Genomic DNA, 24250 nt, shown 5'->3' on the forward strand with positions numbered 1-24250 from the left:
GACTAAAAACAAAGGCAAAAACCTCAAAGTGTGCTACTTCATATATTACTACATTTAAACATCATCTGTGTTTTTCTAGTAATTTACAACTAACACACGGGTAATGTGTATGCTATTAGTAGGAAATTATCTTGAATATTATTCCAACTCCACATTTGGTGACCTTGATGACAATTTGAAATTGTTTTTTGGTGGAAAGACTTACACTGTGGACACCATCAACTGCTCAGGTCTTTTTTTTTTTCATTTTTTCTTTTATTGTTTTTTAATTAATATTTCCACCTGCTCCCCGTTTCCCATTTCCCTCCCCTCCTCCCAAATATTGCCCCCTCCCCCCACTCCCCTCCCCCTATCCCCACTCCTCTTCTCCACCCCCCACACCATTCCCCCTCCCTTTCGATACTGAAGAGCAGTCCAAATTCTCTGCCCTGCGGGAAGACGAAGGTCTTCTATCTACGTCCAGGAAGGTGAGCGTCTAAACAGGCTAAGCTCCCACAAAGCCAGTTCATGTATTAGGATCGAAACCTAGTGCCATTGTCCTTGGCTTCTCATCAGCCTTCATTGTCCGCCATGCTCAGAGAGTCCAGTTTCAACCCATGCTTATTCAGTCCCAGACGAGCTGGCCTTGGTGGGCTCCCAATAAATCAGATCCACTGTCACAGTGGGTGGGTGCATCCCTCGTGGTCCTGATTTCCTTGCTCATGTTCTCCCTCCTTCTGCTCCTCATTTGGACCTTAAGAGCTCAGACCGTTGCTCCAAATTGAGTCTCTGTCTCTACCTCGATCCATCGCCAGATGAAGGTTCTAAGGTGATATGTAAGATATTCATCAGTATAGGATAGGGTCATTTCAGGATCCCTCTCCTCAGTTGCCCAAGGTGCCAGCTGGGGACATCTCCCTGGACACCTGCGAACCCCTCTAGAGTCAAGTCTCTTGCCAACCCTAAGATGGCTCCCTGAGTTAGGATATATACTTCGCTGCTCCCGTATCCACCCTTCCTATATCCCAACCATCCCAATCCCCCGAGCTCCTCCCATCCTCCCCTTCTCAGGTCTTAATTTAGTCCTGAAGATGAATTTTCAATTTCCATACTTTAACCATAATAGGCTGCAGGTAAGATTTAATGATAAAAACTTATAATGAAAGAGGATGATTATTAATTACTAATTCCATAATAGAAAAAATAAAGGATTTGAGAATCAGTTGACCACATGGAGTTACTTCTATTTACACTAAGAAGTACTGAATTTTTCAGATCCCTTGTAACACACCATTGCATGGGCATATAATTTTGAGGAACTTTCCTTTCATAACATCTATGTTGCCTCATGTGTATATTCTAAGGTTTTCACATGTAATTAGCCCTTTCTGAAATGCACGTTTTTTCCATGTAACTTTCTGTATATTTTCATCTTTTCGAAGATTTGTTTTAGTTTGGGAGGCTGTATAAATAGCTCAGCAACTAAGAATACTTGCTGATTTTGCAGAAGACACAAGTTCATTTCCCAGTACTGACATGGTAGGTCACAACCATTCATAACTACAGTTCCAGGGGATCAGATGCCATCATCTGACCTCAATACATGCCAAGCATGCATGTGGGTGACATACATGTGTGTATGTCAAAATACTTAGACACTTAAAATAAAATACATGTTTCTTAAAGATACATTTTATTTTTAATTATGTGTATGAATTTATGTCATTGTAGGTGTATGTAAATCTGAGTGTGGTTTCCTATGGAGATCAAGGCTGAGTTACAGGCAGTTGTGAAGTGCCCCACATGGGTTCTGGGACCTAAATCAGTCCTGTGCAGGAGGGTTCTGTGGTCTTCACCACTGAGCCACCATTGAAGTTCCTTTGTCTTAATAATGCGATTATTGAAATATCAAGACTTTAAAATGACCTTAACACTAGAAGAGCATATAATGTTCATGCCTTTCCAACCCAGATTAACTGCAAGAAAAGACTCTTGCTTCCCTCATGATAGCATGTCCTTCCCTTCAACCTTTATTTCATATTTCTTTCCATAGTTTTATTATTTCACTTATATGCACCTTGTTTTTCTATTCCTCAGAACTAGCTACTTGTTTCTTTATGGGTATTACATGTAAAACTGTAGTATATATTAAAGTTATGTATCACAGATGTTTTACTACTGCTAAGAATTATTAAAGTCTTACTGCAAAAACTACCATTTAAAAAAAGCTGTAAATCAACTCCAGCAAGAATAGTAGATGAATCATTGTTCATTTGTTATCACCATCATATAAGTCTGTTTTTCCTACCTAGAATTCAGTCATATTCATTTTGTTTAAATTCCTACTTCTAAGAAAAAAATAAGAATGATGTTGTGAGTTCTCAAATGCCAACCAAAGTTGTGTAATATTGCCAATAAAAGCAAAAATCCTATTTATCTATGCCAGGAGTCACCAAACAAGATATAAATGTGGGTTCTCTAATACTTTAAGCTTCTTATACTGTAGGTTATGAAAATAATATTGGTCTCAAATATGCACCAGTCCTGTGGTTCTTGTATTTTCCTTACTATTTGGCAGCTCTGCTAACTCTTTCATGCTAACGCCTTCTTGGTCCTGACAAAAAGTAGACAAAGAACCAAGTTTTATGTCTTAACAATTTCTTTAGAGAATTTATATACTACCTTAATTATCCTTCTGAATTTTGGGAATTTCCTTGTAATACTTGCCTATAGAAAACTGATGTAAGAATTTTTAGTAAAATAAAATGGACCCTTTCCTTTTTTAGGGTCTGATTTACGTCTATAAAAAATTAAACCCTATTTTGGCATAATGGTATATAAATAAGGTTATGAGAATGTAGTGAAGTCAGTAGTATCCTTCTCCCATCTCCCTCCCTTGGTAACTATTCTACAATAACACAACCAGGATGTTGGCAATGATATAGTTAATACGTTGAGTTTTTTCCATCAGCCTATGAATCCTTCTTACTGCCTTTTTGAAGCTATAACCTCTCTTGTTTTATTCTTCCCCCCTGCTCAATCCCTAGTAACGGCTAATTTTACCTCTTTGACTAATATTTATGTTTCATGGATGTCATAGTAAAGGAATTATAAAGCACATAACTTTGAGGAACAGCTTCTTTTTACTTGGTATAGCTTTCTGGAAGTTCATGAGTTCCTACACACAATATCCTCCACTGTAGAGCAGTGTTTTATGGTCTAGGTGTAACACAGGTATTTTCATCACTCACCCACTGAGAATTGTTTCCAGTTTGGCCTGGATGTTCCATGTTCTCCACAGGACCTGGGCAGTAGATATCTAGGACCTCCCAGCTCAGTCTTCTGAGCTCTTTCTTGCTTGAGAGTAATAATTGTCTAGGAGTCACTTCTTATATTTGGTGGTTAAAATCTGGAGGCATGAATGTCACTGATGGGTAGGCTAATTACCCTTTCTTCTGGCCTATCATAAGCCCTTTAAAGAGCCATTCCTTGTCCACGTCTGCATCAGATCTATCACCCAGAATAAAAGAAAAAAAAAAAAACCTTGAAAACCAGAACTCTTCCACTGCTTCAAGGAATTCCAAGAGTAACAATTTTTATATGTCTGAAAAAAAAAAACTATTCACAGTTCAACAGACTATATAACTGCATAACTATTGAAAACTCAAAAAGACAAGTTTGGGAGGAGATATCTTGAGAGCAAGACATTTTTAGTTTAAAAAAAAAACACAAACCTACATTTGGATGAGAGCTATTCTATACTGGAAACACTTTAACAGCAGAAAGATTCCCTAGCTAAGCATCCTGTTTGGGAATGCCAAGATGCTTCAGTAGTGAACCACAGAATGGTTGAAACAGCAAACATTTGTTTCTCAGTTTCTCAGTTCTGAAGGCCCAGAAGCCCAAAACCAAGGAGCCCACAGGTCAACTCTTTGAAGAGGGCCAGGTTGTCTACAGTCTTCTGATTGCATTCTCTTGTCTCAAAGAGAATTCCCTTCACTAAGGTGTTTATTATTTTTGTGAGGGTTTCCAAGGCAGGGTTTCATTTTGTATCTTTTGGATGTGACTCCATGGCAATCCTCTTGCTTCAGCTTATCAATTACTGGGAAAAAAATAGGTGTGAGCCTCCAGTTAGGTTTATTCTCAGAAAGTCACTGGTCTTGTTCTCCACCCCTTGTGACCATTTCCCTCCCTGACTTTCCATGTTCTAACACTGTAGCAGTAAGGATTAAAATGTCAGTGTACGGATTCTGACAAACAAAAGCACATAGTCCACAAAAGGAACCACTTCTAGAAGCATCTTCCAGTCGGGGATGCTCCTACACAGATATTGTTGTGCTTCAAACCTCTGTTCTTTTCCCACTACAGAGCATGGATTTGATTTGGAGGCAGTGTCAGTTTAGAAAGAGGGGTAACCCATGATCATTCCAGGCTGCTTCCGTAGTTGTCCAGTCATAGTGGACTAAGATGACTGGTGGATGTGAAACTAGAATACTTGCCCTACCTTAGTCCTTCCCAGCAATGCAAGTGACAGTAAGCATGTTCATTTAGCATGTTAAAATTTTCCCAACACTATTCTACCTGATCACCATACTATCTCATTTAATGAAGAAACAACTTTTTAAGCCAGTGCTCATATTACCACTCTCACCTTACAGATAAGGAAATTGAGGCACAGAAGTAGGCAAGGCCACTTCCTGTTTATGTGCATACTCCTTCCTGGAGGGGTCAGTTTCCTCAAGCTGTCAATATCGGATCTTGATGTCATCTGCCATTAAGCCAGAAGACATGAGTATTAACATGAGTAATATCTAATTCACACATTTGCTTAAAGGGTCAAATAAAATAGGGAAAGAATGTTTTGGGTTTTCTCTCCTCTTGGAAGCTGTCCTAAAATATACAGTGTACATACAAAATGTGTTGTAAGACTCTGGCAGAAACAAGGGATATTCTAGAGCCAGGCTCCCACTCTAAAAACTTGAAGCTATGCCTCTCCAGGCTCTGCTCGACCCTCTCTCTATAAGTAGGCCTGGAGACTTCATTGCCATGGCAACCAACCACCAGCTTCTGGGTGACCTCACACCATGGCTGCCTCTCATCTCTCTTACATCTAATTTTAAAATGTAAATTCTACAGTAGCAGTCTGGATTCTTAGCTGACTCCTTTTACAAGTAAAGTAAAGGAGTTAATCTCTCAAACACATCTAAAGATTGCACACACAGAGCATAACGTGTGTTTAAACCATTGTGTCCCTGAGCTCTGATGATCTCCCATGCCCCCCCATGTCTTCTTTCAAATCTGTTTCTCATTCTCCTTTTGCCCTCCACCCTCTTCTATTTCACTGTAAGAGGCTTTATATTGAACCGACATAGCCCCTATTGTTTGCTATATCTCAAAATAAGATTTCCTATAGTTAAAGAGTGTAGCATTAAAAAATACTCTTTTCAAAACAAAGCCCAAGACTAAAAGTTGTTCATGAGTCAGTAGGCCTCCATCAAAATCTGCTAAACTCACTGCTTAAAATACCTGGTGAGAAAGTGGTTCACAATGGTGCAAATCAAGCCCATCTTAGAAGGTATTTTTCCTACATCAGGCCACTGTAATTCCCACTCTTTCAAAGGGATTCAACAAGGTCTCAGCTCTGCTGAATATCCATAAACAAGCAGCTGTCTCCATAGCCCTCTTTGATTCTGCTACAGCATTAGAGCCTCCCTCGGGATGGAGAAATCAGGCTACAAAGCTCAGTGCTGATAGAACCTAGGTTCCTTCAGGATTGGACAGACGCTGAAGGGCCCATATACAGGGTACTTGAAGGTAGACCATGCATAAGCATCTAACATTAAAAGTCAGGCTTGAAACAACATTTGAGGCAATGAAGGCAAATTAGCCTGGAAGTTGTATTTGTTGTGTGGGCAGGTGATGGCAGAGTAAATCTTCCAAATTTAAGTATATTTTATGTTAATTGCAGAAAGTACATAGATGTGTAAGTTTAAATCTCACCCATAGGGAGCTGGTGTTGGGCTCGTTGATTTCTTTTATTGTCCTCACAATGTCTCCATCCTTTGTTTGTATTTACTTGAGAAGCACATTTCTATTTCTGAATAGGTTTACAACTTCAAGTGTTTTCAGAATCTTCTTTTTAATACCAGCTAGTTAATTGTAGCATAATGGCTCCTAAGTGGAACATTATATCTATCAGTCTTAAGTGCTGCTCTGGCTAGAACAGCTTCAGCAGGATTGCTATAAACGTTTTTATTTAAAGCGTTTGGAAAGCTGTAAATTAAATGTGCCTCATTCCACCACCCTAACCATTGCTCACCTCCGTGCAGAGGAAAGACTAATGAAATTCTATCACTAATGACAAAATTGTTTCCTGAATTTTTTCATTATGAAATGCAGGTCAGTGTAGAGATGTCTTTCCATCTCTTGAGTCAGTTAAAAATAGGTTCAGTGAAATGGGGAGGTTCTGTGTGCACTGCCTTTAAATCCCATGACTTAGTGAGGAGGGACGTGAAGCAGAAGGAACAGGACAAAGGTGCTGTGACAGCCCTGTGTGAGTGACTACTATTCAAAGGGAATCCCAGCAAGCTTGTGTGAGAAAGAGCCAGAATTACTTTCCTTGTTGATGTGACCTAGTTTCTGACAACAGGCAACGTGAGGGAAGAAGGTTTATTTTGGTTCCAGATTTGAGGGTGCGGCTTACTGCCCCGTGGACAGATGGCAGAAGGAGCAGCTGTATGCATATATGGCTGCTTGCTTGCATCTCACTGGATCAGAGGGCAGAGAGCAGACAGAAAGCGGAACCAGGCTATGAGCCTAAAGGATCAACTCCAGTCACCCACTTCCCCAGCTGGGCCTTGGCTTTTAAAGGTTACATAACCTCCCAAAATAGCACCAACAGCTGAGGACCAAGTGTTATAACACACGAATCTGGGGACCAAGCCCCAATGTCCAGAGATGGACAAGTATTGAGAGAAGGACTAAGCAAATAGACCTAAACTACAGTTATATGAACTTGCTACAGCCCTGAGTGTTCATCAGAGAATCTGACAGCTGCATGTGAGCCCCCAAGAGCTTCTTAGCAAAGGGAACACTCGGGGCCCATCCCAGACTGACACTGACCTAATAAAAATCTGCATGCTAACAAGATTCCAGGCTCCCTTCGCACATGAAGTCCAAGGAAGCTGGCAACATTGCCCCAGAAAAGTCTCGGGAAGAAAAGAAAGCTTCTATTTAACCCCGGGGTCACCCGGGAATGTGCTAGTCCTCCACCCGGGAGAGATACTGCAGTGGAAGACTGTGGCTTCTAAACATTTGGGAAGACCCAAATCAACCCTCACAATCTGGGTCCTGAAGCAGGGGAAAGCGGGAGGAGGGCCAAGTGTTGCACGCTCCATTCCAGTTCACTGTTACAAAAAAAAAAAAAAAACCCCTCCTTGGACTCTTTTACTTTCTTCCCTATGTGATGTTATTGGATTTGATTTCTTTTCTTCTAGAGGACACATTGGTTTCAAAAGCAGTGACCTAAATTCCCTTTTCTACCCAGACGTTTTCCATTTGGCAGCCCAAAGCAGGTTTTGCACAGACTGAGCTCACAGCTCACTGAATGGGATTAGAATTTTGAGTTTGAAATTCCACAGGCATTTTAGACTCAAGAAAAAGTTTAGGAAAATAAATAAACAAACACAAGTGACCTTGTTATAATTCTGCGACAAAATGCCCATCTCAGAGCCATCGTGAAATAGGCTTCTCTGCATACCCTGTAACTTGTCTTCCTGGCACTGGGTCCGAAACAACAGATTTTATGGTAAATTTCATTTAGGCAAATGACCACCACAAAAGTATACAAGTCACAAAATATATGTAATTTAACCGAAGCACATATATATGGGGGTATATACGTATACACACAGTAGTCTAACCATGTAGAAATTAAGGGGAACACATGTAGTTGGTTGTGTCATGCCTGTGACCTCCAGTCCTCACTACATGCCAACCATCACTTCCACAATAGACACCAGCTAGGGCTCCTTTAATGAAGTTTGAATTCTGAAACAATCTATCTAGAGGTTTGTCAGATAGGTTGAGGGTTCAAGCTCCTAACCCTTACCTCAGACAGCACCCGTGAGTCCCAGGACTTTTCCTTGCTTCCAACCATCCGGTCAGGGTTCCCAACACCCCTTCACCAGTATGATCAATGTGCTCCTTGCTTCACAAAAAGAAAACATTGTTCTTTTTTAAAAAAATAAAATAAAATAAAAGCTGTTAGAAAACCCAAGAGTGGGGGCTGGAGAGATGGCTCAGTGGTTAAGAGCACTGACTACTCTTCCAGAGATCCTGAGGTCAATTCCCAGCAACCACGTGGTAGCTCACAATCACCTATATAATAAGAGCTGGTGCCCTCTTCTGGCCTACAGGCAGGATACTGTATAAATAAATAAATCTTTAAAAATATAAAAGTTGTTGGCTGGGCGGTGGTAGCGCACGCCTTTAATCCCAGCACTTGGGAGGCAGAGGCAGGCGAATCTCTGTGAGTTCGAGACCAGCCTGGTCTACAAGAGCTAGTTCCAGAACAGGCTCCAAAACCACAGAGAAACCCTGTCTTGAAAAAACCAAAATAAAATAAAATAAAATAAAATAAAATAAAATAAAAGTTGTTAGAAAACCCGAGTGGCGATGACGACAGTGAGGGCAAGGAAAGGGCTGTGGAGCTGCCATATAGGCCTTTCGTGCCTCCACATGTGTAGCCGCCCAGAATCCCCCCACAGTAAGTCCCGCTACATTTTGTGGAGACTTCCCTGCATGAGCACAGGAAAGGCATAGACAACCATGTAGAGAGTTGATAGGACAAAAAGGGAACAGTCTTGTCCTAGTCCGGACCAGCATCTCTGATTCACTTTTTCCCAGTGACACAGTGTAGCCTAAAACTTTGCCAAAATAACCAACTTTCTTCTCCTCCTGCTCCATTTGCCCTTGGAAAACAAGGAGTAGCTGGTAGTCAAGCTAATCAAAGCTACACAATGAGTATTTCCTCAAATTTCTGTTAGAAAAAATAAAGGGTGTCTAGGGCCTGCCTGTGATAGCAACAATTGGAGGAACTAGCAATTTAAGCCTCTCAGGAGACCAGGCGGCCATGCCTAAGAAGTAGGGCCCTCTGCAAGTGAAAGTGGAGAGTCTCAAGTTTGAGGCAAGCCTGGGTTGCATCCCAAGGTTATGTTTTTAAACACTAAGGGTGGGGTGTAGAATTTGATGGTGGAGTGCCGCCCTGGCATGTGTGAGACCATAGGGTTAACACTCAATACCAAGGCAGGGGTGGAGCCTTCACGTCTGACAGCCAGACTTCTGCTGGAAGGCTGGGGCTCCAAGAAGCAGATAAAGTTAAGCTCACCAAAGAAGTAATGCCAAAGTAACTTACACTATAAATACTACAAATAACTTACTGCGACATGAGTCATTCTTAGATAATGTAAATGTCTAGAAAGCATAACTCATAGTAAGCTACAGCCCATTCTTGACTGAACATAGTAAACTGTCCTTGTGGTTCCAGTTCTGTGCCAGTATTTAAAATAGATTACCAGCTTCCCAGACCAGAACCTTCCCGTCTTCCCTATGTGCTGTTCTCACTGCATTTTTTCCTGTCTGGGCTCCTGTGCTGCTTCTTGTGGGCTCTTGGAAAGGCACTCCCGTGCTTTTTTCTGCTTTCTGAGTTCCACCAATCAGCCTTGACACCTGTCTATCAGCCAAGTAGCCAATAGAGCTCCAGGCTAATAGATGAACATGCTTCTGGGAATGGAGTCATAATTATCAGACTTTCGCCAATTCCCTAGCCCCAAAATATGACATGCCACATTCTCGATTACAAAATGCCAGGTACAGCCAATAAAGATGCTTGGAAGGTATGGAAAGGGTGAGGGGAGGGCTCTTGGCTTTCTACCACCACCTTAATGAGGCTGCTTGTCACAAGAGCAGACAAAATCCAAATGAAAAACTGTCAAAGTTATTTATAACATATTCTCTCAAAAATTCAAAGGACTTGTTTGGACTCTGTCTCCTTGTACTCAACATTGCCACTAAAACTAGTGTGGGAGCTGCCTTGTCAACCCTGCCCTAGTTAACTGTGTATGAGACAGAAGGTGGAAGAAAAGGCCGTATCCACTCTGAGTAGATGGGATGAGTTGGAGCTCAGTGGTACAGCACTGGTGTCACATGCACAATGTCCTGAATTCGATCCCCAGTACCACAGCAAGATCTTTAAATTAAACATATGGCCTGGACAGGCAATGGTGGCACAAGCTTTTAATCCCAGCACTATGAGTTAAAGGCCAGCCTGATCTGCAGTGAGTTCTAGGACAGCCAGGCACAGTGAAAGGAAGGAAGGAAGGAAGGAAGGAAGGAAGGAAGGAAGGAAGGAAGGAAAGAAAGAAAGAAAGAAAGAAAGAAAGAAAGAAAGAAAGAAAGAAAGAAAGAAAGAAAGAAGGCTGAGGATGTGGCTTGGTGGCTAAGATCCTTGGGTGGCTCATAACCATATGTAATTCCAGCCTTAGGGGATCCCATGCACTCTTCCAGCCTCTGTGACCACCCATCGCCACGCCTGGGTGTATACACACATACTTCAAATAATAAACTAATTGTGTTTTCTTATTAAAAAAAAAAACACTTTGAAAGAAATACAAACACCCTAAGCCCAAGATCAGGAAAATGAAATGTGCGCCTGGCAAAAGAGAGACTTATCAGTCTCAGAAGACCCCTGCGGAGTAATCCTTCCCTTCTCCACCCACACAGGCCCTGGAGATGCCTTGATAGGAAGACATTAACGGAGATAACATATGTAAAGCAGCCAGCATGAAGCCCAGCAGATATTAGAAATTTAATAAATAATAGTTGCCACCCCTAATAAAAAGAACAGGAGCTACAGTGTTTGTATGATTCTTTGGCCATTATCACTGTGTAGAACAGTGAGAAGTATGTGCATAATTAAATATGTACCACTTTGGTAATTTTGGTTTTTAATTTTATGGATAACATCATTATACATATTATGTAAGCTCAGAGTAATTTTTGCTTATGTAGCATGGCTCTCTGTTCATAATTTTACTAAAAAGAAAGGCACATCTGAGAGAAAAGCAGTTTAATAACTTTTAGGAATATGAATAGCTCCTTCTGTCTTAGCGCATTGAGCTCACAACCCTTCACCCTGGTCTTCCCCCAGAAACCAACTTTCTCTCTACATTTTCTCCTTTGTCCCATCTAAAAAAGTAAATAAAAATAAAGAAACCTCCCATTGTCACTGCTAGCAAAGACCAAGAAGTCTCCAGGAGGCCCCCCTTCCATCTGTTTCGGGCTGCTTTGATGCACTGTGTAGTTCAGCCTTCCAGTCAGTACCCCAGTGCTCGCTGTAGGAGTGGATGGTTCCCTGCCAGAGCAATTCTTGATTCAAAATCATTGATCAAAACACTGGCTGGCAGTGAATGTGAGCTGTCACTCAGAGCCACAAGAAGCTGGAAGCAACCACACCCACTTATCAATATGAGTCTAGAAGAAAACATTAGCATCAGATTGAAAAATAGCCAGACCCCCTCCAACTTGAAAGCAGACATTAACGAACAATCCTAGAGCTGAGGTTGACATTGAACTTGTGGGGAACACAGGTAGAATTCTCCATCATGGTCTAGATGGGAATTGTTCTCGTATTTTAAACCTAAAAAGGCATGGGCAATAACTTAAAATAAGTCTTCTACTATATTTACCACTGAATAACAATCATCCCATCTCATAACTAATGTCAAGAAATAATAATAATATCAACACATGGAATCTTTCAGTGCAAAATAACCCCCGTGATATATAACACTGTCAATTCTCCAAGTCAAACCTGGGAAGGGTGTGTGTGTGTGTGTATGTGTGTATGTTATTATCCACATGTGTATGCTGTTGTGTGCACATGTGCATGCAGATGTTCACATTCTTATGCTGGCAAAGACTGGAGGTCAATGTTGACTGTCTTCCTCAGTTGGTTACAATCTTTTTTGAGACTGAGAGTTTCACTGAAATTAACTCATCAATTCATCTTGGCTGCCTAGTGGCCAATGAGCTTCAAGAAGCCACCTGACTATGCTTCTCTGGCACTGGGACTGAAGATGCAAGCCACAAAGACCAGCTTTCAACATGAGTACAGGAACTCATGCCCAGGTCCCCAAGCTTGGATGGCAGGCAAACTGACTAAGTCACCTCCTTGGGCCTAGTCCTGAAGAACATTTTTAAAGTGCTCATAATAGAATTCACAGGGGTTAGAAGATAAACTGGGCAATCTGGTTATTCAAGAATATCACTTCTTAAATTGAAAATGGGTCATTCTCAACAAAACTTAGCTTCATACTCCTGTAACCACAGAAAGCAAAACAAAAGCACCAGCTGTTATTCACTGTGATCATTCCCAGTCCCCGCTTGCCCGATCCTAATTTGTCATATGAGAGGGAAAGCCACCATTTCCTTGTTTGTGTGGGAATGTGCAGTGTATACACGTGTGTAGGTGTGGAGGCTGGAGGTTGACATGGAGTATCTTCTCCAATTGTCCTTCTCCTTAATTTTTGACACAGAGCCTTTGACTAACCAGGAGCATATTGGCTGGGCGAGGCTGATCAGTGGCCACCGAGTCCCAAGGATCCGCCAGTCTTCACTGCCCTAATACTGGGATTATGTGTGAACACAAGCACATTTGGCTTTTCACATGGGTGCTGGATATACACACTTAGGTCCTCAGATTTGCACAGTAAATATTTTCTAACTGAACCATGTTCCCCAGCCCACAGTAACATTGCCCATAGCATAACTGTGTGTGCCTTCAGCACATATTTCCAATCACATTGAAGAAAAAATAGAAATGACAGTAATAAGAACCATGTATTTGGCTAGAATTACCAGGGTTACAAAATTGAATAAATATTCTAGTCTTCAAAAAAATTTAAATTCTAAATGTAGTACCTTACAAATATAGCAATTCTTAATTCTAAGAAAGAATGACCTAGACTGGAAATTTATAACTGTACCGAGTGAACTTTAATGCCTTGCTTTAAAATTAGCCATGCAGGGTTAGCCAGATGGCTTAGACAATCTGAGTTCAAATCCCAGGAAGGAGGGAAATAATTTCCATGAGTTGTCCTCTGACCACCTCAGATACAACATGGTATATGCCTGTGCACACATGCACTCGTGAACACATGTACACACACACACACACCCCACACGCACTGTAGTGAGACAAGAAGATTTGACAGCATGGGAAACTGAAGTCCTAGGAACACATGTTGAAGAAGATGAGTAGATGAGTGTGAGGACAAAGTCAGTCACCAGCGTCCCCATGCCCTGGTCTACAGAAACCATTAGGATGCCATCAGATATGGACTGTTTCCTGGGGAGCAGGCATACTGGTGATGTACGCAGTATAAATCTGAACGTAGATATATTTCTTAGCAGAAACTTACAGTTTCTTGTTGTTGTGAGAATAGTAATTGATGATGCATTTTTTAAAATAGATGCAGATGTAATATTTATGAGGTAAATAATTCTCAGTGACTCCAGAGTCCCTCTTTTAAACAAAAACAACCTAGTCTGTTTATGCCGTGAATGTCCAAAGTTATTTTCTATCATCTACCATAGAAACTTATTTCAATTAAATACTACATGTTGTACATTACATTTCCCTAAAAAATTGCAAGTCTTCCATGACATGATGCTCTGGCCACATGCAGTGAGACAATATTCTGTTTGTGATGTCATTACTGTCCTCTTATGTCTACCTCACTCAATTTAACTCATTAATAAGGATGTTAAAAACAGTCCAGAGGTTGGTAAAGGGGATCAGTTCTATGGAAATCTTGAGACACTGTTTTGCATAGGTCCACCATTTAAGGCCAGCTTCTCCTGAGAGAGCTGATTTCATTGCTGAAGTTTTGGTTTGAGAGAAACAGAGCTCTCTCATGCTAACATTGAGGAAATAAGAGACTTTAACGCACAATGACCAAAGTAATCCCCAGGCTCTGAGGCAGGAGGCTCAGTTCAGCCTCCCAAAGGAGCAGAGAGAGCATCTACTGTCCCTTGCCCTCTTACTGCTCTTTGCTCCACTTTTTCACTGTGATACACCTGTACTGCACAGCACAGACACCTGGATCCTCATTGAATGTGCCAGTTCCACCCATTCCAAGACTTGCTTTGACTTGACAAGAGGCAGAGTCCACTGTTAGCCAAGACTCCATGGGAGCATCCTTTGGCAAGGCAGAAGTACTGCTGATCAGGAATCAAAAAAAAAAAGTGTCTGATATTGCCTCTAAGTCCCTGGTACACTGTGGTGAATAGATCTCGGAAACAGTGCTGAGTTATCTTCATCAGACTGGCTCATTAGGATCATATACAAATAGTGCTATTGCAGAGTGTGCTTCCTGGTCTGTTCTTGGGGAAGCACGAGGCCCAGCTTTCCTCCCTACCCTCTTGAGAACATTAACAGTTCTATAGTGACAGTGGAGAAGCATGTTTGCGGCATTTAGGGGTTTCACCTCTGAAAAGAAAATCAGAAATAATATTCACATGACAGTTGAGGTAAAACTTTTTAGCCTAATGATAAAGAGATTCCATTTCCCACCGAACATGGAGTTTACAACATTAACAGTCTTGGAAAAACCACCACTGTTGACCAATACCTGACCAGATACATGACAGAAAGAGCCAGACATTTATGGCTGTACATTATGGCTCACCCCCTGGGATTGTTATGCTTCCTACGTTGGGGAAGGCTGCAGCTCCCATTGCACATCTATCACGTTCTACACTATGCTTTAGCATTTTGTGAGATAATTTCATAGCAAGCTTACACTTTTGTGTGTTGAACAACTCTAAGTCTCAGGAAAAAAGTTAAATCACTTTCTCCAAACCACAACAGTAGAATCTAAACTGGAAAATGCCTGAAATCAGAGCCTCTAGGGCCTGCCTTTGTAGTACTAACAGTAGGCTTCACTGAGTATTTGGAGTGTACTAGTGCTAGACCCACAGCTTAGATAATGACTTGGGTCATCTCTGAGGGACTGGCTTGTTGCTTCCGTATGCATGGGTGAGGAGGAAAATATAAAGAGGTCAAATATTTGCCCACAATTACAAAACCTGTGAAGAAAGTGGAGATTACAGTATAAAATTGAGCTGTAGGCAGGCTGACCAGTGCCTCAACTACCCAGGCCCAGAACCAGGGTGATGGGTTGTTCCAAACCAACATCCACCCCATCTGTGATCTGCTGGAGCACAGGTGTGGGGGGGAGGAGGTGTCCTGCTGACCAGGAGCAACAGGTCCTTCATGACACAGGGCAGCAATGGAACATCCAGGAAGAACCCCAGTGAGGGTCCAGCATCAGTATGTGTAACAGAGACCAGAGGCCTCCAACCAAAGCAATGATTCATTGCCACCAACACCTGCATGTAAAGATGTATGTACAGCCAAAGAGGTTTACTGTGTGACCCACTGTATCACAGTGCAGCTTCCATGACGAGATTTTCCCTTTCTTCTTTTTTTTTTCCTTTTTCTTCCTTTTTATTTTAAATTTTACTTTATTCTATTTGGGGTAGGGAAAGGTTGCAGGGGCAGATAGTGGATGTGAGGGATAGGGGTGAATGGCATGGGGTTGCATGATGTGCAAGACACAGAGAATAAATTTAAAAAGGAAAGTTTAAACACTCCAGCTGCACATCAAACCAAGTTCATGTCCCTTCTTTGTCATTGCTCTCATTATTAATCAATAATGCCTCAACTGCATCTGCAAGAGCAACGCCATCTGACAGCCACTCTGTCTGGCATGAGCGAAACAGAGTTACCTCCCGAGTTTCACTACGGGCAGAGGCAGCAGCCCTAAGCGGTAGCCAGGATTCTCAGATCTTCCCCTTTTCCCAAACAGCCCATTTTCCTTAGAGCTCATAAGGGTTCAAGACTTCAATATATGCTAAGGACACTATGAGGAAGTTCCCTGTCAGCTTGTACAAGTAGGTGTGTATGTGGTGTGTGTGTGTGTGTGTGTGTGTGTTTGTCACTGTTTATTCCTGCCTCCTGCTCCTTTTCCTCCAGTTACTCTTTTTGGCCCTCTGAGTGCCCCATTAAGTCTTCCAACTTGACTTAGAAAAGGCAAAGCCATTTGTAGACCATACACCATGCCCATAGGACTCTACTTACCATAAGCATCACGTCAGCTGCAGTGAGTTGGCTCTGGGCTATGACCTGCTGGGTACCTGTGGCCATTTAATGTAAACTCTAGCATGTGGACGACACTAAAGGCATTCCTCAAGAAGCCATGTTCAATGACTCCACAGTTTGCTATGTTCCCTTAAAATGTGCTAATAAAAAGGTAGGGAAAATGTGTAGGATTAATTTGATCGCTTGTTTTCTTTCATGCCTTCTACAGAGAGAAAACCATTTTTAGTATAACCATTACAACAGACCACCCAAACCACACACTAACTTCCTCCGAGAAAAAGACCCCCAAGAAAACTGTGGTATTGCCTCCAAACCTGGAGCTTTTTATGCAAAGTTGTTATGACATTCACAGAACTGAGAGGGACAACAACAGGGCTGTGCTTCTGGGAAGAGGGAGCCAATTTCAGGATTCAATTTTCAAAAGGAAATGCCATGTTTGTTTCATGTCAGCCTCTGCTTCAGATCAGAACAACAACAGAAAAAAAAAAGAACAAAGCTGAAACCGTTGGTCTGGCTAGCTAGTTAATAGCAGAGCAGAGGGCAGATGGAAAGCTTTTCCATTGGCTGGACCCCTGTCTTGTATGTCCCCCTCCCCCAAGAGGCCCCCGGTCACTCTGGAAGCAGCTGAACAAACCTCACTCCTGTTGAATGAGAGCGAACACATACGCACACTTGCAAATGTTTATATAAATAACACTATTTTTAAAATACAGACTGGCTGTCATGCAGACAGGTGGTCTGGCTGACTGCCTTCGCAGTTTTGATACCAGCTTGCTGCCCAGTTTGGCAGAAGCCTAGCTTCCCCTCCCTTCCCGATCATCCTGGAGTGACACGGTGTACAGTCACAGTTGCACATGTGACCCTCACACCGATGCCATCTTTCATTAAAGTGGGAGGATTCTGGAAGGGAGCCTGTGGCGTGTAGATAAGAAGCCATCTTCGGAGTATAGATGTGTGTGTGTCAAAGAGCAAACCACCCCAAGTGGTACAGCTCTCTGTGCTTACATCTGTTTCCAGCTACCTGGCATGCGTACAAAATTAATGAAGGAAAACACATAGCTAGGGTGTGGGGAGATGCTCAGTGCCTGGTGTTCAGCATGAGGACCTGAGTTTATGGTGAAGACCCACATAAAAAGCTGATATGACTTCCTGGATCTGTAATGGGAGGCAAAACAGGCAGATCCCAAGAGCTTGCTGACTGGCAAGTCTAGCCCAACAACAAGCTCTGGGTTCAGCAAAGAGACCCTCACTCAAAATTAGATGGAGAGTCATCAGGGGAAGACATCCATCCCCACACCAAACATGAATGTGTGTGTTCCTCCATATACTCATATATATCACATACATAAAAGAAGTACAACTACAAACCCACCATATGTACAAAAGTACGTACCAAGCACGAGTATATGCATATGATGAAATCAGCTCTAAATGAGTTCCTTTGCCATAGACTCAGACCCCTTACCAAAGGCCATTTTTCCTATTGCTATCTGGTGGAGAGCATTTGAGTCTTGTTTTTGCAGGTCTTCAGGAAATAGAAACAACATGAACACCAGCCCAACACATTTTGTGCTCCCTTTGCTGACTAGCTATGTGTATGTCTGCTTGTGTAATCGGATGCTCAGGGTACATGGGGACAAAGCTGAGTTAGTCCAGTGATGGCAGAGGCCAGAGCTCACCAGGCCTGCAAACAATCTGCCCTCTGGTTGCCATCTGCAGGGTTCCGGGACAGCGCTGTGTCAACCTGTTTTTATGCTGTATTGTCACTGCTCAGGCATGGCCTTGTTGTCTTAGTCTCTATGCTTTCGAATTGGAAGCAGAAAGGAAGAATACACCTGAGCTCTGTCAATCATCACCAAGTTCCTATTGTGAGGCAGGCCCTGCCCTTTGAGCAGAACACCATGTGGGCACCCAGGGTTCAGAAGAAGACTCTGCTTTTCTTCAAGGGTGCTCAGCCATGTATCCCCAAACAAGCAGAGATGCCTGTCCATCCGTGTCTTAGTGAGAAGCCGAGATAAAAACCTGAGAGACTTCAGGGGAAGTGAAAAATTAGTAAGGAAAATTAGATTTAAATGGGATAAAGTCAAAATATGATCAGAAAGGCAATCAATAATTGGACCATAGGAAAGTAATGTTGAGAATATTTTATATATGTTTTCATTCTATTCACCTAAATTATCCTTTTACTATTAAAAATGTTACTGTCATGATTCTGAAATGTGAACCTGAGGGTTATGGTTGAAGTATGGGTCCCTCCCTGGGTCCCTCTCTCCCTCCCTCCCTCTCTCCCTCCCTCCTTTCCTTCCTCCCTCCCTCTCTCCTCTCTCTCTCTCTGTCTCTCTCTCTCCCTCTCTCTGTCTCTCTCTCCCTCCTCTCTCTCTGTCTTTCTGTCTCTGTCTCTCTGTCTCTCTCTCTCTCTCTTCTTCCTCTCTTTCTGTCTCCCTCTGTGTATTTCTCTCTCTGTCTCTCTTTCTCTCTCTCTCTCTCTCTCTCTCTCTCTCTCTCTGTCTCTCTCTCTCTGTCTCTCTCTCCCTCCTCTATCTCTGTCTCTCTCCCTCCTCTCTGTCTCTCTCTCTGTCTCTCTCTCTTTCTCTCTCTGTCTCTCTTTCTTTCTCTCTGTCTCTCTCTGTCTCTCTCTCTTTCTCTCTCTGTCTCTCTCTCTGTCTCTCTCTCCCTCCCTCCTCTTTCCCTTCTCTCTCTGTCTCTCTTTCTCTCTCTTTCTCTCTGTCTCTCTCTGTGTCTCTCTCTCTTTCTCTCTCTCTCTCTGTCTGTCTCTCTCTCCCTCCCTTCTCTTTCCCTTCTCTCTCTGTCTCTTTTTCTCTCTCTCTTTCTCTCTGTCTCTCTCTCTGTCTCTCTCTCTTTCTCTCTCTGTCTCTCTGTCTCTCTGTCTCTCTCTCTCTCTCTGTCTTTCTCTGTCTCTCTCTCCTACAACTGCTTCTTCTCCACTCAGGCACAGCTGCAGATTAATTCAACCAAATTAAATTGTTAGGATGAAATGCCACCAAAATGCATTCTAAAGTGTATTTTCTCTGAAACAAGTATGTAACTTTATTAAAACACCAAGTGCCTGTCAAAAGGTGAAGAAATATAATACATTATGATGGAAACGGGGTCATGTAGGGAAAGGCTGAAATAGCACTTCTTTCTGAAATGGCATATGGAGGCTTTTCCCACACAGGAAAGGACTGACTTTTTCTTAATGCTTGTGTGCACAGCAGAAAGGAGATGCTTGCAGATAAGGTCATGCTCAAACCTAGGCTGAGGAACATATTCTTCTGTGAGGCAAATGCCCTCATCTTTCCTGCCTCCAACTGTATGCAGCAATCCTTTTCTGCCCACTCTGCCCTCCTGCCTTCTAGGAAGCATGACAAGGAGTAATCTCACAGTGAGGTCTTGGACAGACTCTAACTTACTTTTCCCAGCCAAAGTCACTTATTGTAAAGATAATGAAATGAACTGGGGTGGGGATCAGTTTTAAAATCTGTTCTCAGTTGCTTTTATTCAGCCATAATTGAAACAGAGGAGGAGACCACAGATTCAACAACACATACTTTTTCCACTGTGAAGAATGACCGAGTGGCCGAGTCATTAGAGAGTGGATGAGTATATGATCCCTCTGGCCTTACAGGACTCCTTACACAGAAGCACAAAGGAAAACTTTCAGATATATAGCATACTATGAGACTCTCGGGGAAAAGCGAACTATAATCCCCACTGAAATTAATCTTACGGCAATTAAGAGACTGTTATTGGTGCATTAGTAGTCTCAGGCAAGCTCAACAAACCCGTTCCTGGCTGCTGGTAATGACAGATTTCTCAGGGAGTATTATTTAATTAACAATAATTTGAAAGAACAGTTCAGCTAAGAAACTACACTTACTGGAAACACTAAGTAATGGTAAATGGAAAAGACATGTAATTTGTTAGTCTCCTATGTTATCTTTCTGAAATACATCAATAGATTAAAGGTGTCTGACTTTAGATTATTTTCAGCTGTCTGTAAGGTCATTGTATCCAAAGACCTTCAGCCATTACTGTACAATGCTGCTAACAGTCCTTAGAGTTGGATTCTGTTAAATCCCCTGGGGCTTCAACTGTTCAAGGCCAAGCATCCTTTGTCCTATCCCTCTGGAGACAAGGGCAACTGCCAGCTCCCTTTGCTTGTCTGCCCTGCTCCCTCCCACCTCCATCCATCATTTGCTGCTGACCACCTCCCAGAAGAGATGTCCTTTGTCCCAGCTCCCTTCTCAAGACTGTAAGGTTGCATAGGCTTCTTGGTGGATGGATGGATCTAAACCACAAACCCCACCCCAGAAAGACCAACTCAAATTTCATGACACTGGCTGCAGGAAAGCAAAACCTGCCCCATCAGAAGTTACTGAACTAAATTCCCTACATCCAAAAGCCTCTTTCAGAGTTGATTATAATTTAAAGACCTACTTCAAACTGGCAGCGAAAAGACCACTCTAACTTGTTCCGACATCCAGTGGGAGCTGGCAGCAGGAGGTGAACTCCACAACTCCAGCAACAAGCCTGGAGAAAATGCACAAGTGGAACAAACTCGTTCCGTGGAAGAAGGAGAAAAGTAAGTTATTTGACTTTTCATCTCATCTGTGATTTCTATGGCAAAATTCATCAACTGTTCAAGATCAGTGAGTGAAATGCAGACTGTCTTGGGAAACAAGTGGGTCCATTTAGTTCTTTTGGAAGTCAGACAAAGCTATTTGAAAGAGTAATTTAAAATTAGCATTGGGAAGTTGTTAATTGTAGTCACTAGAGTCTATTACAATCCCTGCCAGGGATGATCTTTATCTTGATGTGATTTGTGATTGACTAAGAATTGAGCTGGATATGAACATGGTTGCTAACCAAAGCAAATTTTCTCAGAAGATTCTGAAGGCAAGCCTGAAATTCCACCAGTCAGGGCATGATTGCATTTGGGAGCAGATTTGGATCGGTAGCATATACAAAGATCATGGACCACCACCGTGGATTAAAACAGAGTGCAGGAGCAATGAATTTTTCACTTTGATTCTTTTGAATTCAAGGTAGCTTTCACTCCAATAATATCAAAGGCACCTGATTAAACACTTCTCCCAGTGGAGTTTGATGGCAAGGCACACTTTATTATACACAGTACAATCAGGCTGATGCAATAAAGAATCCGGCAGAAAATGCCTTATTTTGGAACAACTTGAGAGAATAGGTTTTTACCTCTTTTTTAAATTCCAATTTGAAGCTACTAACTAGTTCCATTATTTAAATTGACTACTCAGACTGAAATCCATTTGACTTATCAAGATGTATTTCTCATTAATAAGGCTTTCATTTTTGCTTCATTCTTTAACCTCTGTTTACTTTTAACACTTAACAGAGAAACATTTGCAAAATCTCCCTAAAGTGGATTAAGGGGTTTTGTTCCTGTTAAATGGTTCTTAGCCTTATAGTCTGACAACAAAACCTGAGCTTCTGCCAGTTTCCTCCGTGATGCCTCTCACTATAGGGAAGATGAAAAGGACTATAAGAAACAAGACAGTAAACGAAATTGTTCTTATTATCTATTCCACAGAAACCCCGTTCCCTTCCTGACATTATAAATGCGCAGGAATCTTAGCTGTCAGTGCAGCTTCCACCAGCAACACTGGGCATCTTTGTGGCACTGTTACACGGTATTTACATATCAGAAAGGGAGAAAACGCCAGCATCAAAGCCGACTATAATTCCCTAATAACAATCACTGTTCCACACCAAGGAGCTAGCATCCTATCCTCGCTGGTGTGGTGAGCAAAGTGCCTTCAATCATCAGGTCATTAGGGGAATTTTTTTTTTCTGTTTAACTGACACTTTACAGCAAGAGTAGAACTAATTAGGACTGCACTTTTTTAAAAGACAGATAATTCTTATTGCTGCATGTTTGAAATTCCACACTTCTCCTGAGCAAATGTTAGTGAAATGTTATCAGTGCTGACTGCAGTGACCACACCCTTGGTTCCTGGGGTTGTGGGGCAGCCGAGGTCTCTGTGCTTTCATGACACACCATAGCTTCAGTTGATGGAAAACTTGCCTGGAGTCACTGCAGCCCTTCGCACCCCCTGCCCAGGAAAGGGTGTGATGTTTCTTCATCTCCCTGAGTTACCAATGTCTCATAGGAAGCTGTCTTCTAAGTCCCCACTGCTCTGATAAGATCATGGTCCTGTGCCTCCACCTCAACCTTGTCTGTCTTCTGTGATACTCTTCTTAAAAACATATGGATGTCACTACTGCAATGCACCTCAGGCTTTTTTCCCCTTTTCTGGGTTGTTGAGAGACTGACATGATACTGAGCATCCAGTCTCACTGTACCCCTACTGGTTCCCAAATCACCTCTTTTGATATTGCCTTGGAAATGCCAAGAGCATCTCTGAAATGGCAACTCATATGGCCAAATTATTGGCCACTTTGTTTTTAATTCTTCTCCAAGTTTTATTAAATTTCTGTTTGGTTTGATATCCTGCTAATTCTGAGGATGTGGGGGAGCCCAGTGTTGTCCTCGGGGAATTCACAGGCTACTGGGGAAGGCAAATCACACATGTGGGCATGCTGGGATAAGATAGAGTGTGTCATATGGCACAGAAGATCGGCCTGGGAATAAAGAAATGTTCCCTGGAAGAGAAGTTGCCAAGAAAAGAGGGACTGGGCAAACATTTATGTTTAAGCAAAAGTGTGGGGTGCTAAAACGGTTTGTAGCATGCAGGGGAGCCTCCTTTCCAAACAGGAAGGGAGCACAGCAAGGGCAGAAGATGAGAGGCAATGGCTCATTCCAGGAGTCACATTGCTGAGTTCCTTTTATTGTCTGGTCAAGGAATTCAGATTTGATCATCTATGAAATGAGAAGCCATTAGAGAACTTGTGGATGATGAGTAGCCAATAAAGAAGAGAAGATTAGGCAGCAACACTAATTAGAAAGCTTTCAGTGGTCAAGGTCTAAGTGTAAAACAGGAACAGGGCCAGAAACATGGCTCAGCAGACAAAGGTGCTTGCTACCAAGGCTGACAACCTGAATTCAACCGCCATGGTATGGATGGATGTTGTGTGTGTACAGATGTGTACATACACACAAAAATATGAATAAAAATAATTAAAGGGAAACTTAAAATGCAAGAACTATTGTCATGCAGGAATTGAGACAAAAATCATTTTTGATACAAATTTAGAAGGTATCCTTGATAGAATGTGCCAGGCCTAAGTAACCAGACATGGTGAGAGGTGGAAAGGGCATGACACAAACTCTAATTTCTATATTTCTACTTGGATGGCTAAAATTGCCATTTCCAAGACTCTGTAAATAGAACCAGTGGGCCATGGAACAAAAGGAAAGAAAGAAAGAAAGAAAGAAAGAAAGAAAGAAAGAAAGAAAGAAAGAAAGAAAGAAAGAAAGAAAGAAAGTCCAATAGGAAAGAAGTGATGTCCAGTATGAGCCACCAAGCCTGTATTTGTGCAAGGACACGATAGTTATTCTTCTCAATTCTGTGGTAAGATAAACCTAAGAGTCTCTTCTCCTAGCCCTGACTGTGAGTTTTCAAAGGGCTCACAACCAGCAGAAGGCAATGGACATGAAGGCCTTATGAGGTTATGCAGTACAGGGTGGCAAAGCTTCTGCTTTGAGACTAGGCACTCTCACATGCAATCCTGAATCTCAATGCCTTCCCAGAACCATCATGCTGCGAGGAAGCCCAAATAAGTTCTTGTGAAAATCTTATACTCTGGTTCTAAGACCAGGCAGAGAGAGAGAGAGATGCCCAGCATCCCCAACTACAACAGACCCCAAGAATTCGGGCACCATTTGGCTACAGATACCCAAGAAAACCCACACTAGAGTCAGTCAAACAAGATCCACCCAGACTCATGAGCCAAAGAAACCACATAAGCTAAAAGATGGTGATTGCTGTTGGGAGCTTCAGATTGGAATGTGATTTGTTATAGTGAGCCAGAAAATGAGCTTATTACCAAAATGATCCAGTATAAGGTCAAATCATGGAGACCCAGTGAGCAGATCCCTCTTCCCTC

General features: G+C 42.2%; 1 protein-coding gene across 6 annotated transcripts in view; it reads left to right on the forward strand.

The window, feature by feature from the left end:
* Cdh20 (cadherin 20) overlaps positions 1–24250 on the forward strand; it is a 247075-nt gene that overhangs the window by 139690 nt on the left and 83135 nt on the right. Inside the window, exon 1 of one of the 6 annotated variants that reach the window (XM_057770175.1) lies at positions 20719–20789. The exons of the other annotated variants lie outside the window; for them this stretch is intronic. The gene's annotated coding sequence lies outside the window, so the exon portion shown is untranslated. Of the gene's footprint in view, positions 1–20718; positions 20790–24250 lie in introns of those variants that run through there. 6 annotated transcript variants of the gene reach the window in all.

The sequence above is a fragment of the Chionomys nivalis genome, chromosome 5 (assembly GCF_950005125.1).
Source record: "Chionomys nivalis chromosome 5, mChiNiv1.1, whole genome shotgun sequence".
Classification (NCBI taxonomy): domain Eukaryota; kingdom Metazoa; phylum Chordata; class Mammalia; order Rodentia; family Cricetidae; genus Chionomys; species Chionomys nivalis.